The sequence below is a fragment of the Balaenoptera ricei genome, chromosome 19 (assembly GCF_028023285.1).
Source record: "Balaenoptera ricei isolate mBalRic1 chromosome 19, mBalRic1.hap2, whole genome shotgun sequence".
Taxonomy (NCBI): Eukaryota; Metazoa; Chordata; class Mammalia; order Artiodactyla; family Balaenopteridae; genus Balaenoptera; species Balaenoptera ricei.
This window is the reverse complement of record NC_082657.1, coordinates 11,056,929-11,067,174: the sequence shown is the minus strand read 5'-3', so window position 1 is coordinate 11,067,174 and position 10,246 is coordinate 11,056,929. Positions and strand designations below refer to the sequence as shown.

Here is a 10,246-nt window from a genome sequence, read left to right as displayed (position 1 = left end):
CCGAGTGCGCAGGCGCAGGCGTCTATCGGCGCGCGGCGGAGGTTGACCCGACCGCGGGAGGTCTGTGGCTTCAGGTAGACCTGCGTACGTGGAAAAGGGGAGTGGAATATGAGTCCAGACTGTAGCAGGCCGAGCAGGCGCTTGGGGGCTTCAGATCCTCAAACCTGCGTGCAGCAGGAGGAGTAGGAGTAGGTGGTGGGCTCTTGGGTACGGTGGTTACCTAGGTGTGAGCTGTGAGGACAGGACTTTAGTCTTTCACCCTTCGCCCAGGTAGCATCATCACCTGGAGTAGTGCCAGGAGCACAGCCGGCATTAAGTATGCATTTGTTTTAAAGAAAGAACGCCTGGGCATGTGTAGGTCTGTTCGCGTTTTCATGCTGTATGATGTTGTGGGACCCATTGTGTGTCTGTAACCATGTATGGGATTGTTTCTGTTTGGTTTGTTTCGTAGAGTGTGGATGTGAAAATCGTTTGTGTTTCAGATTTTGAGATATTATACAACTTGTTAAGCACACTTCCTCCCCACTCCTCCATCCCCACCCCGAAATTCCTCCTTCCCAGTAACTTGCCTTTCTTTCCGTAAAAGGCCGAGTCTGGCTGCCTTTTGCCGAAGACACATACTAGCAGGGCCGACTCATCCGTTAGACACAGAAGGCAAAATGCCTAGGGCCCACAATACTTTTAGGGGCCTACAAAAATGTCTTTTAAAATCAGAAATAAACATTAATTTTTGTTCAAAGAAAGTGTTTAATTCAAAGAAACTCAATTTATTATTACTATACCTAAACAATCGTAAAATACTATTATTTTTATTTTCTGTTTTTTGGAAGAAGGGGCCCACAAAGGTCATAATGCTGCCCTGCACCTTAGCCGAATCAAATCAGATTTCAATCCAGCCTTATTCCTCTCCCAACTCCCCAGTGGGACTTGTGAAAACAGCACTGTACCCGCTGACCTTAGGTGAAACTGCGGTGAACTCTGACCTTCCCTCATGTGAGCGCTCCATGGCCCCAGTGGAGAGTGGACATTTCCTTTCCCAGCTCTCTGGACAGCTTGAAAGGAAGTTTGAACGTATTTTAGTCTCCTAATAAAACTTTATTTCCCAGACTCTTGAATAAACATTAACAAGTTCGAGTGCTTTTGTGACAGTGTGTGGAATTATATAATATGATGCACTATTTGAGGCCTGTGAGATTATGACTTTAGTTATGAGATTGTATGTTTTTATCTGTGAGTATGACTTAAAATTTATTTAACCTTTTTGCTTTTCTTATGTGTGCATTCTGTGGATATTGTGAATGTGGATCACTGTGAACAGGCTTATTGAGTGAGAAACTACATGACTCCGAGATGGGTATGTGGGATTTTGATTATATGAATGTACAACCCTGTGATATTATGACTGTATATGTTTGTGAGTGACTAGGCCGCCTTACTCTTCTCAACAATGAAAGAGAAATGTTGCACCTTTTTGCAGCAATAGCTTTAAGATTTGGATAAAAGGATTTGCTATTTATTTGGCAAATCATTTGGATATTTTATGTTCAGTCAGACAGATTTTTTTTTAAGAAGAATCCAAATCAACATATCTTTTCAAATAAGAAAGAATTCAGAGTCATATGCTGTATATGCAAAGGGTTGCCACTTTTGTGTCCATGTTAGACTCCCAGAGGTAAGCTTTCATTCTTCTGTGCTGTGAAGGAATTTTTAGTGGATAAGTTTGGAAAGCCCTGGACTAAAAACCTAATTATTTACACTTGGAGGGTCAGAGAAGAAGGACCAGGGAGTCATGACCTGAATTCTACATCAAGCAACATTGTTACTTCATTCTCTGAAGAGAAAACTGACTCAGAGAAGACACACTTAAGACCATTCAATTTGTCCACCAGAGAGCTACTTGCCAAACTTCAAATTATAGGTAATTAATACATTGTTTTATAAATATATATATTCCAATGAAATGCAAAATTATAGTACTATTTCCTATGTAAGACCTTATTGCTGTTAAAATATGGCAACTATGAATGGGAGAGTGGTCATTGTCAGTGATAATAGTTATATCTTTGGTGTTCCCATTCTTCACATTGATTATTTATTTATTTATTTAAAAAATAAATTTATTTATTTAAAAAATAAATTTATTTATTTTATTTTATTTTATTTTTGGCTGTGTTGGGTCATCGTTGCTGCGCGCAGGCTTTTCTCTGGTTGTGGCGAGTGGAGGCTACTCTTCATTGCGGTGTGCAGGCTTTTCATTGTGGTGGCTTCTCTTGTTGTGGAGCACAGGGTCTAGGTGCGCGGGCTTCAGTAGTTGTGGCACACAGGCTCAGTAGTTGTGGCTCGCAGGCTCTAGAGTGCAGGCTCAGTAGTTGTGGTGCACGGGCTTAGTTGCTCCATGGCATGTGGGATCTTCCCGGATCAGGGCTCGAACCCATGTCTCTTGCATTGGCAGGCTGATTCTTAACCACTGTGCCACCAGGGAAGCCCCTCACTGATTTTTAAAAATTATATTTCCTTCCACTTTTAATAAAATACTAAATATTTCAGTATGCATCTCCTAAAAATAAGGGTATATGTACTTTTAAATAAATTCCTAGTGGAATTCCAGGACAGAGGTTACATACATTTTTTAGAATCCTTGCACAAGAGAACTTTGCAAGAACAGTTGAGTAATATAAGCAGAGAAATGGAGACTCTAGGAGAGATTCCAGAGGAAATGCTAGACACCCATGTTCATAGCCGCATTATTCACAGTAGCCAAAAACTGGAAGCAACCCAAGTGTTCACTGATGGATGAACAGGAAAAGAAAATGGGACATATACATATGATGGATTATATTATTTAGCCTTAAAAACAGGAAATTCTGACACATGCTATAACATGGATGAATCTAGAGGACATTATACTAAGTGAAACAAGCCCATCAGAAAAAGATGAATACTGTATGATTCCACTTATATGAGGTACCTAGAGTAGTCACATATATAGAGACACAAAGTAGAGTGGTGGTTTCCAGGTCTGTGGGAAGGAGGAATGAGAAGTTATTATTTAATGGATGTATTCTCAGTTTTGCAACATAAAAAGGGTTCTGGAGATGGATGGTGGTGATGGTTGCGTAACAGTGTGAATGTACATAGCACTACTGGACTGTACACTTAAAAATGGTAAAATGAGGGCTTTCCTGGTGGCACAGTGGTTGAGAATCCGCCTGCCAATGCAGGGGACACGGGTTCAAGCCCTGGTCTGGGAAGATCCCCCATGCCGCGGAGCAACTAAGCCCACATGCCACAACTACTGAGCCTGTGCTCTAGAGCCCGCGAGCCACAACTACTGAAGCCCGCGTGCCTAGGGCCCATGCTCCGCAACAAGAGAAGCCACTGCAGTGAGAAGCCCGTGTACTGCAACAAAGAGTAGCCCCTGCTCACTGCAACTAGAGAAAAGCCCGCGTGCAGCAATGAAGACCCAACACAGCCAAAAATAAATAAATTTACTTAAAAAAATAAATAGAAAATAAAAATGGTAAATTTAGTGTAATGTGTATTTTACCACAACTTAGAAAAATAATAATAAAACCAGGAATGCTTGAAATGAAAAACACTGTGACAGAAATGAAGAATGCTTTTGATGGGATCACCAGTAGACTGGACATGGCCAAGGAAAGAATCAATGAGCTTGAAGATAAGTCAGTAGTAACTTTCTAAACTGGAATGTAAAGAAAAAGAATGAAAAAAAGATAAGTGGAACAGAATATTAAAAAAAAAACTTGAGGATAAATATAAAAGGTGTAACATGTGTAAATGAGAATACAGAGAGAAGAGATAGAGAAAGGAGAAAAAATATTGAATTAATAGTGGATAGGAATTTTCCACAATTAATGATAGACACAAAACCACAGATCCAGAAAGCTTAGGATAAATACCAAAAACGACACCTAAACATACCATGTTCAAGCTTCAGAATACCAAAGACAAGGAGAAACTCTTGGAAAAGAAGCTAGAGGGTGGAGATAGCAACTGACCTATGGAGATACAAGGATAAAAATTAAATCAGACTTCAGAAAACATGCAAGAAGAAAATGAAGTATTTAAAGTGTTGAAGGAGGGACTTCCCTGGTGGTCCAGTGGTTAAGACTGCGCTCCCAATGCAGGGGGCCTGGGTTCAATCTCTGGTGAGGGAACTAAGATCCCACATGTTACATGGTGTGGCCAAAATAAATAAATAAATAAAATAAGGTGTTGAAGGAAAAAAACTACCAACCTAGAATCCTATATCCAGTGAAATTATCCTTCAAAAGTTAAAGAGAAATAAAGACTTCCTCAGACAAGCAAAAACTGAGGGACTTTGTTGCCAGTAAATCTGCCTTCAAGAAATGTTAAAAGAAGTTGTTCATAGAGAAATAGAATGATATAGGTCAGAAATTCAGATCTACATGAAGAAAAGAAGATCACTAGTAAAGGAATAAATGAAGACAAAATAAAATCTTTTATTTTTTCTTATTATTGATCTAATTTATATATAAAAATTATATTTATTCAAAGTAATAATAACAATAATGTAATTATGGCATACCAATAAGTGAAATGAATGACAGCATTGTTATAAGGGATGAGAAGGAGGAATTGGGAATACTCTATTATAAAGTGCCTATACTGCCTGCCATTAGGTATGATATTCAGGCTTCTGGATACAAATGTTCAGCAATATTCATAATAGCCAAAGTGGAGACAACCCAAATATGCATCAACTGATGTGGTGTATCCACACAATGGAATATTATTCAGTACTAAAAGAGAAATGAAGTATTGATACATGCTATAAACATGGACAAACCTTGAAAACATTATGCTAAGTGAAAGAAGCCAATCACAGAAAAATCACATATTATGTGATTCCATTTATATGAAACCTCTAGAATGTGTAAATCTATAGAGATAGTACATAGATTACTGGTTGCTTGGGTCAGGAATTGTGGTTGGGGGGTGGGGTGGGAAGATAGCTAATGAGTTTGGGACTTTGAGGGGGATGAAAATGTTCTAAAGTTAGATTGTGGTGATGGATGCACAGTTCTGTAAATATATTAAAAACTATTGTACACTTTAAATGGGTGAATTGTATGGTATGTTAATAATATTACAATCAAGCTGTTTTAAAATGAAGTTTATTAAATAGAAAAAGAAAAACAGAGAGAATCAATGAAACCAAAACCTGGTTCTTTGATAAGATCAATACAGTTGACAAACTTATCATCAGACTAAAAAAGAAAAATAGGAGAAGACACAAATTACCAGTATCAAGAATGATAGGGACTTCCCTGGTGGTGCAGTGGTTAAGACTCTGCCTGCCAGTGCAGGGGACACAGGTTCGAGCCCTGGTCTGGGAAGATCCCACATGCCGAGGAGCAACTAAGCCTGTGTGCCACAACTACTGAGCCTGTGCTCTGGAACCCGCGAGTCACAACTACTGAGCCGGTGCACCAAAACTACTGAAGCCCGCACACCTAGAGCCTGTGCTCCACAATAAGAGAAGCCACTGCAATGAGAAGCCTGCGCACCGTGATGAAGAGTAGCCCCTGCTTGCCACAACTAGAGAAAGCCTGCACGCAGCAACAAAGACCTGATGCAGCCAAAAATAAATAAATAAAATAAATAAATATATTTTTAAAATGGAGTTATTACAATAGAGAGTGCACCAAATAATATGCAAATTGCTAATAGACACATAAAAGGTGTTCATTAAACACCAGAAAAATCCAAATTAAAATTGCAATGAGATACCCTTACACACCCACCAGAATGGCTAAAGTTATAAAGACTGACAACACCAATGTTGTCTGGAGCATTTATAAATCTCACATGTTTTTGGTGGAGTGTCAAATGTTGCAATTATTTTGGAAAAGGGTCTGGCATGTTCTTATGAAACTAACCCTGTTAACATTTACCATGCAGACATACCCTTACCAAGCAATTCAAGTCAAATATTTGTTTAAGTGGAAAGTAAACATATGTTCTCCCAAAGATCTGTACAAGATTGCTCAATCACTGCTTTATTTCTAATAGCCCAAACCTGGAAACAGCACAGCTGTCCATCCTTAAGAGAATGGATAAACAAACTGGTTTATTCATTCAATGGGCTGCTATTCATCAGTAAAAAGGAATGAACTTAGAATATATATACAACAACATGGATGAATCTAAAATATATTGAGTGAAAGATACATTAATCAAAAGAGTGTGTGCACTTTGATTCAATTTCTATGATGTTCTAAAACAGGCAAAAGTAATCTGTGGTGGAAAACGAGAGCAGTAGTTGCTTCCTGTGGAGTTGGAGTGAGGATTGATTAGAAGGGCATGAGAGAACTTTGTGGGCTGGTAGTAATGTTCTATATCCTGATAGAGATTTGGCTTATACCAATGAATGCATTAGTCAGAACTTAGTATATGTTTACTTTAGATTTGTGCATTTCATTGTATGTAAGTTTTACCTCAAAAGAAAATTATTATAAGTAAATATTGAATTCTGGTTAATAATATGAATGTGGAAGTACACGACGTACTCAGAATAGTCAAATACATTGATACAGAAGTAGAACAGCAGTTACCAGAGGTTAGGGGAGGGAAAATGGAAAGTTATTGTTTAATGGGTACAGTTTCAGTATGGGATGATGAAAAAGTTGGAGATGGGTGGTCATTGTGGTTACACAACAGTGTGAATATACTTAACACTACTGAGTGGTACACTTAAAAATGGGTAAAATAGTAAATTTTATGTTATGTAAATTTTATCACAATTAGAAAGGAAAAATAGGGCTTCCCTGGTGGCGCAGTGGTTGAGAATCTGCCTGCCAATGCAGGGGACACGGGTTCAAGCCCTGGTCTGGGAAGATCCCACATGCCGCAGAGCAACTGAGCCCGTGAGCCACAATTACTGAGCCTGCGCGTCTGGAGCCTGTGCTCCGCAACAAGAGAGGCTGCGATAGTGAGAGGCCCGCGCACCACGATGAAGAGTGGCCTCCGCTTGCCACAACTAGAGAAAGCCCTAGCACAGAAATGAAGACCCAACACAGCCATAAATAAATAAATAAATAAATTTTAAAAAATAAAAATAAAAAATAAAGGAAAAATATAACTGCTGTGGTTACATTAATATCAGACAATCTTAGACTTTAGAACAAGGAAAATCACTAGGGATAAAGTGGGATATTACACAATTATAGAGGACCTATTCACTAAGAAGACATATCAGTCCTATGTATGCACCTAGCAACAGAGCTCCAAGACACATGAAGCAAAAATTGAAAGGAGAAATAAACACAGAATCAGAAATTGAAAGTAAAAACACCGTTTATACTAGCATTAAAATTATGAAATATTCCTAAATAATTTATGTAGCTACTCTGCCCTCAAGGAGGCGGACCATAACTCCTCATTTTCTCAGTGTGGGCTATGCGTAGTAACTTTTTTCCAAAAAGCACAATATGGAAAGGGGGAAAAAGAGAAATTTTATAATAGAGAAACCTGACAAACCCTACCTCATCTAGATGGTCAAGGTCAACATCAACAGTGATACATCCTGTTGATTGTACATCCTTGATATGATGTGATAAAGAGGCACTTTACCTCTGTGAAAGGCTGAGAGAAAAAAGCTGCAAACCAAGGATACTCTGACAATGTTATCTTTCAGAAATGAAGGAGAAATACTTTCCCAAACAAAAATGGAGGTAATTCATCACCGCTAGACCTGCTTCACAAAATGCTGAAAGGAGTTCTTCAAGCTGAAGTGAAACAGTGCTAATTAGTAACATGAAAATATGAAAGTATACAACACATTGGCAAAGATAAATGTACAAATTCAGAATCTCTAGTACTGTAGTATGGTAGTGTGTTAACCACTTAACTATAGTATAAAGGTTAAAGGACAGGAGTATTAAAAATAACTATAGGGACTTCCCTGGTGGCAAAGTGGTTAAGAATCCGCCTGCCAATGCAGGGCACACAGGTTCGTGCCCTGGTCTGGGAAGATCTCACATGCCATGGAGCAACTAAGCCCTTGTGCCACAAATACTGAGCCTGCATTCTAGGGCCTGCGACTCACAACTACTGAAGCCCGTGTGCCTAGAGCCTGTGCTCCGCAACAAGAGAAGCCACCGCAATGAGAAGAGAAGCCCGCACACTGCAATGAAATGTAGCCCCCGCTCACTGCAACTAGAGAAAGGCTGTGCGCAGCAACAAAGACCCGGCGCAGCCAATAAATAAATAAATAAATAAAAATTAAAAAAATAAAAGTTTAAAAAAATATATATGTATATACTGAAAGAAAGACCCCTGCGTGTGTGGTCTCCTCCTCAGACATATAGACTGAGGGGAAAAATAAAGACCCAATTAAAAAAAAAAACTATAGCTACTATAATTTGTTAATGAATGATTTCACTCTTCTTAGATTTTCTAAGATTTACTTTGTGGCCTATTATATGATCTATCTTGGAGACTGTTCTGTGTGCTCTTGAGAATAATGTGTATTCTGTTACTGTTGGGTGGAATGTTCTATATATGTATGTTGGGTTCATTTGGTCTAATGTATGATTCAAGTTCAACATTTCCTTGTTGATTTTCTGTTTGAATGAATAGTTCAACAAGGAAATGTTGAACTTGAATCATATGAGTGAAATTATATCAAGTATCTCTTCCAACCACAATGGTATGAAACTAGACATCAATAACAGGAGGAACGATGGAAAATCTACAAATATGTGGAAATTAAACAGCACACTTTTGAACAACTGCTGGATCAAAGAAGAAATTAAAAAGGAAATCAGAAAATATCTTGAAATGAATGAAAATGGAAACACAATATGCCAAAACCTAAAGGGATGCTGCAAACACAATTCTATGAGGGAAGTTATTAGTAATAAACACCTATATTAAGAAAATAAAAAGATCTCAAATAAATAACTGAACTTTACACCAGGAGAAACTAGAAAAAGAAGAACAAACTAAGCCCAAAGTTAGCAAAAGGAAGGAAAAAACAAAGAGCAGAAATAAATGGAATAGAGACTAGAAAAAACAATAGAAAAGATCAATGAAGCTAAGAGCTGTTTTTAAAAGATAAATAAAATTGATAAACTTTTGCTAGATGAAGAAAAAAATGTACTCAAATAAATAAAATCAGAAATGACAGCAGAGACCTTACAACTGATACCACAGAAATACATAGAATCATAAATGACTAGTATGAATAATTACATGCAAACAAATTGGATAACCCAGAAGAAAAGGATAGATTTCTAGAAACACAACCGACAAAGACCAAGTCAGAAAGGAATAGAAAATCTAATTAGACTGCTAACAAGTAAGGAGTTGGAACCAGTAATCAAAAACCACCCAACACAGAAAAGCTCAGGACCAGATGGTTTCACTAGTGAATTCTACCAAACATTTAATGAAGAATGAACACCAATATTTCTCAAACTCTTCCAAAAATTAAAAAGGAAGAATCACTCCCAAACTCATTTTACAAGCCTAGAAATACCCTGATACCAAAGCCAGATAAGGACACTACAAGAAAAGAAAACTACAGACCAATATCCTTGATGAACATAGATGCAAAAATTCTCAACAAAATATCAGCAAACTGAATTCAACGGCATATTAAAAGGATCATACACTATGACCAAATGGGATTTTTCCTTGGGATACAAGGATGGTTGAACATACACAATGTGGGGACTTCCCTGGTGGTCCAGTGGGTAGTACTCTGCACTCCCAATGCAGGGGGCCCGAGTTCAATCTCTGGTCAGGGAACTAGATCCTGCATGCATGCCACAAGTAAGAGGTCTGCATACCACAACGAAGATCCCGTGTGCCACAACTAAGACCTGGCACAGCCAAAATAAATAAATATTTTGTAAAAATATGCAGTGTGTACCACATTACATCACATTAACAGTATGAAAGATAAAAATCACAGGACCATCTAAAGAGATGCAGAAAAAGCATTTGACAATACAACATCCTTTCATGATAAAAACTCTCAACAAATTGGTATAGATGGAACATATCTCAACATAATAGAAGCCATATACATCATACCCAGAACTAACATAATACTGAATGGTTAAAGGTTGAAAGCTTTTCCTCTAAGAACAGGAACAAAACAAGGGTGCCCTCTCACCACTGCTACTCAACATAGTACTGGAAGTCCCAGCAGAACAATCAGAAAATATAAAGAAATTAAAAGGCATCCAAATCA

At 38.1% G+C, this 10,246-nt stretch overlaps 1 protein-coding gene and 1 pseudogene across 1 annotated transcript in view; one reads left to right on the top strand and one right to left on the bottom strand.

Moving 5' to 3' along the window:
• The window catches only part of LOC132353967 (carcinoembryonic antigen-related cell adhesion molecule 1-like), a 902,477-nt pseudogene that overhangs the window by 514,193 nt on the left and 378,038 nt on the right, over positions 1–10,246 (bottom strand).
• LOC132353842 (uncharacterized) overlaps positions 39–10,246 on the top strand; it is a 55,715-nt gene continuing 45,507 nt past the window's right edge. Inside the window, exons 1-3 of the mRNA XM_059905342.1 lie at positions 39–74; positions 1,319–1,354; positions 1,764–1,918. The gene's annotated coding sequence lies outside the window, so the exon portion shown is untranslated. The remainder of the gene's footprint in view (positions 75–1,318; positions 1,355–1,763; positions 1,919–10,246) is intronic.